This window comes from Muscardinus avellanarius, assembly GCF_963383645.1.
Source record: "Muscardinus avellanarius genome assembly, chromosome: 10".
Lineage (NCBI taxonomy): Eukaryota > Metazoa > Chordata > Mammalia > Rodentia > Gliridae > Muscardinus > Muscardinus avellanarius.
The window spans coordinates 88,355,651-88,360,524 of record NC_137796.1 but is presented as its reverse complement, the minus strand read 5'-3'; positions in this window follow the sequence as shown (position 1 = coordinate 88,360,524).

Below are 4,874 nucleotides of genomic sequence, written 5' to 3'. Positions count from 1 at the left end.
GTAGAGAATCTGCGCGCCGGCAGAAGTGGGTGCGACGAGGATTTGGCGCAAACTAGTTATGTATCAAGTGAAGAAAGGAAACACCGAAGTGTAAACTGCTGTATATAGCTTGTAAGAGACCTCTTTCCTTTAAAATTCACACAATCACAGGAAGAGGAGCTTGCAGTGAGTGATCCTAGCGGCACCCCTGTTTTCAAAAGCCCCTTATGATCCTTAGCCATCCTCGCCTCCCCCGCCCTCCAGGAAAGGGGGTCAGGGTTAAGACTTGCATCACCTCTGAAGATTGAGACCATGGCGAAAAAAGAAACCCAGCTATTTTTTTCTAAAAAGCAAATCTGGAAAGCCGGGCGCGGTGGCGCACGCTCGTAATCCCAGCATTCGGGAGGCTGACACAAGAGAATCGCGATTCGCAGCCAGCCTCAGCTACTCAGTGAGGCCCTCTGCAACTCAGCGAGACCCGGTTTCAAAATAAAGAATAAAAAATAGGGCTGGGGGTGTAGCTCAGAGGTAGAATTCCCCTGGGTTCCATTCCCAGTAACAAAACAAACAAACAAAAAAAAAGCAAATCTGTTTTATAGTTACAGATTTTGACAAATTTCTTGTATCAGGAAGGAATAGAAATCTTGTCATGTTTTCAAGCAGTTTTTCTGAGTCTGGAACTAGGAGCAGACTCCAAGTGTACCAACCTGAAGACAGGCTCGTTCTCACTTGCCTGCAGCGGGCGTGGTGAGCCGCGTAGGCGCTGAGCGGCGGGAGAGGACGAGGCACGTTTGCTCAGCAGTTCATCTCAGTTTATTACGGTCTCTGTGGCGGGGATGGCTGGAACCTCTGTATTATATGTGATTTTGAAATGAGCACCTTGAATAGCACTAATTTTTATTTGGGATATTTTTCTATAAAACAAGTAGCACTTGGAAAAGAGGTTTTATTTTGTAAGCAATCATTCGTGGCCTCAGACGTTCTCCGGTGGCTGTTTTAGTAAGCTCCCAGCCGACCCCGTAGGAGGGCCGGTGCATGTTGAGACTTGGATTGGCATAAAGCTGCAAACTCTGTCTCCTGTGTTTGATTTTGTGTTTTAATATAGTGTGCCAATTCTGTGACTGTAATCATGGGAAAATCCTGTTGAACTAAAAAATCATGTCTGCCCCACATAATTTGAAGAATTCATGTGTAAAATAAAGTGTGAATAAATCTTCTATCAAATGTCAGACTTTTACATGTGAATGGTTTTCTCTAAGAACATATAAAAGCCAATAAAATCCTCTTAATTTTCACATATTACATGTTCGAGATTTTTTTTAATGAACTTGTGCCAAGAATGACTTGAGCTGGTGCCGTGGGACAGAGGGGATGGGCTGTGGAGCAGAAAACGCACATCATAGCGCCAGCAGCTCTGCCGAGAAGCCTGGGGCAGTGGCTGGCTCCTGTGAGCCTCTGCCTGTTTGCAAAACCAGTCTTACCCATTGAGGTTTTTCGGTTCAGTGTTTGTGTGCGTGTGCGCGCGCGCACGCACGCACTACTGGGGATTGAATCTAGGGGCATTCCGCCACTGAACTATACCCCCAGTCCAATTTTAACTTTTATTTGGAAACAGGGTCTCAAAAAATTGCTGAATCTGTCCTTGAACCTGTGATCTTTCTATCTCAGCCTCCTAAGTATTGGAATTACAAGTGTGCATCACCACACCTGGCTGTGTGTGTGTGTGTGTGTGTGTGTGTGTTACTGGGGATTGAACCCAGAGGAATTCTACATCTGAGCTATACCCCCCAGCCTTATGTTATTTATTTTTATTTAGAAACAGGGTTTAACGTTGCAGACGGCCTTGCTAAATTGCTGAGGTGTAGAGGCTGGCCTCCAATTTGTCATCCTCCTGTCTCAGTCTCCCAAGTACTGGGATTACAGGTATGTGCCATCACACCCGGTTTAAAATGGGATTCTTTCAGTATACACTATATGCCTGGAGTGGTCATTTCTGTCTTAAGTTCTTGGGCTTCAGAAGGCAGCCTCACTATTGACTCTAGACTCTAGCCTTCATTCTGTTCAACAAATACTGAGCTTCTATTACGTACTAAGCACTGGGCCCCTACAACATGAACAGAACCCAATCCCTGCCCTTCTGAAGGAGAGGAGTCCTGTGGGAGGAGACTGGCAATGAAAACTTAAAGACATTGTGAATAATTGACAGGGGATGCTAGAAGCTGATAAACGTGATGGAGGAAAGGAGCACAGAGGGACAGAGATCGCTAAGGAGGGGCTGAGGGTGCAGGACACAGGCCTAAATATGCCTGGTCACAAGCCGGCCATGGTGGCACGCACGCTTGTCATCCCCGCATATGGGAGACTTGAGACTGGAGGATCGTGGTTCACGGACAGCCTCAGCCACTTAGTGAGGCCCTCCTCAACTTAATGAGACCCTGTTTCAAAATAAAGAATAAAAAATAGGGCAAGGGGTGTAGCTTGGAGGTCAAATCCCTCTGGGTTCTATCCTCAGACCCGCAATAAATAAATAAATAAATAGCTTGATCACGGTTGGCCTCGCTAAGAAGCTGAGATTTAAGTGGGGCGTGGTGGCGCACGCTTGTCATCCCAGCATTCGGGAGGCTGAGACCAGAGCATCATGGTTCGCAGGCAGCCTCAGCTCCTTAGTGAGGCCTTCACAACTCAATGGACTAAAACCAATAGGGCTGGGGGTGTAGTTTGGAGGTACAATGCCCCTGGGTTTCATCACCAGTACCTAAAAAAAAAAAAAAAAAAAAAAAGGGCTGGGCTGTGGTTCAGAGGTAGAGCACTCACCTAGCACGTGCAGAGGCCCCACGTTCAATGGAATAGGCCTTGGGTTCATCTCCAGCATCGCGCACACACAAGTAAAAAAAAAAGAAAAAATCACTTGGCTCTGCCCTATTGGAGCCAATGGAGGCCTCCTAGGAACACAACTTCTAAAAGGCAATTGTGAGCCAGGTATGATAGGGCATGCCTGGAATCCCAGTTCTTGGGAGGCTGTGACAGGAGGATTCCAGGTTCAAGGCCAACCTGCTTCAAAAGAAAAAATAAAGCCAGGCATGGTGGCACACACTTCCCAGCATTCGGGATTAAGACCAGAGGTTTACGGACAGCCTCAGCTACTTTGTGAGGCTCCACGCAATTTAGTGAGACCCTGTTTCAAAATAAAAAATAAAGCCAGCTGCGGTGGTGCACGCTTGTAATCCCAGCGCTTGGGAGGCGGAGACAGGAAGATCATGCAGGTTCGAAGCCAGCCGCACTGGCTTAAGAGACCCTGTTTCCAAATAAATATATATAAAATAGGTCTGGGAGTGTAGCCCAGAGGTAGAAGAGTTCCATCTCCAGCACCACCAAAAAATAAAAATAAAAAATAAAACAGGGAGTATAGCTCAGCGACCAAATGCCCCTGGTTTCCATCCCCAGACCCGCAAAAAGAAAGAAAGAAAGAAAGAAAGAAAGAAAGAAAGAAAGAAAGAAAGAAAGAAGAAAGAAAAGGGACTAAGGATGTAGGTTAGAGGTAGAATGCCTCTGGGTTAAAAATTCAGTACAAAAAACTTTTTTTTTTTTTGGTAGTACTGGGAATGGAACCCAGGGGCATTCTACCTCCGAGCTTCACCCCCCAGCCCTATTTTTTATTTTTTATTTTTTTGGTGGCACTGGGGTTCCTAGAAGCCCTTATACCTCCGGGCTACACTCCCAGACCTATTTTATATTTTTTTATTTGGAAACAGGGTCTCTTAAGCCAGCGAGGCTGGCTCTGAACCAGCGCAATCCTCCTCTCTCTGCCTCCCAAGCGCAGGGATTACAAGCGTGCGCCACCACGCCCGGCTTTATTCTTTATTTTGAAACAGGGTTTCACAGAGTTGCAAAGGGCCTCACTAAGTAGTAGCTGAGGCTGTCTGCAAACCGTGATCCTCCTGTCTCAGCCTCCCAAATGCTGGGATTACAAGCGTGCACCACCATGCCCAGCTAAAAGAAAAAAAAAAAGAACTTTTACAGGTGTTTCTGCCTGAGACGAAAGTGAACTCTTCTGGCTAAGTGGTGTGCTTTTGTATACAAAGCAAGAGGAAACAATAGTGACTCCTGGTGGCCAAATTAACAAAACCAGAGAAGGCACGGGAAGATGGTGGCTAATGGTAGCACCATTCAGGTCCCTTTTTTTCCTCATGGTACCAGGAATGGAACCCAGAGGCATTCTACCTCCGAACTACACCCCCAGCCCTATTTTTTATTCTTTATTTTGAAACAGGGTCTCACTGAGTTGCAAAGGGCCTCACTAAGTAGTACCTGAGGCTGTCCCCAAACCCAGATCCTCCTGTCTCAGCCTCCCAAATGCTGGGATTACAAGCATGTGCCACCACTCCCGGCTCTAGTACTTATTTTGACACAGGGTCTCACTGAGTTGCAAATGGCCTAAGTAGCTGAGGCTGTCCTTTAACCGAGATCCTCTTGTCTCAGCCTCCCAAATGCTGGGGTTACAAGTATGTGTCACCACACCCAGCTTTTGTGTGTGTGTGTGTGTACTAGGGATTGAACCCAGAGACATTTTAGTGAAACTCCCAGCCATTTCTTTTTTTTTTCTTTTTTTTTTTTGCAGGTCTAGGGATGGAACCCAGGGGCATTTGACCTCTGAGATATACCCCCTGCCCTATTTTTTTATTCTTTATTTTGAAACAGGGTCTCGCTAAGTTGCTGAGAGCCTCACTAAGTAGCTGAGGCTGGCTTTCAACCTGCACGATCCTCCTGTCTCAGCCTCCCAAGTGCTGGGATTACAAGTGTGCACCACCACGCCTGGCGTTTCATTCTTTTTTGAAACAGGGTCTTACTATATTGCCGAGGCTGGCCTGGAACCTGAGATCCTCCTGTCTCCTCTT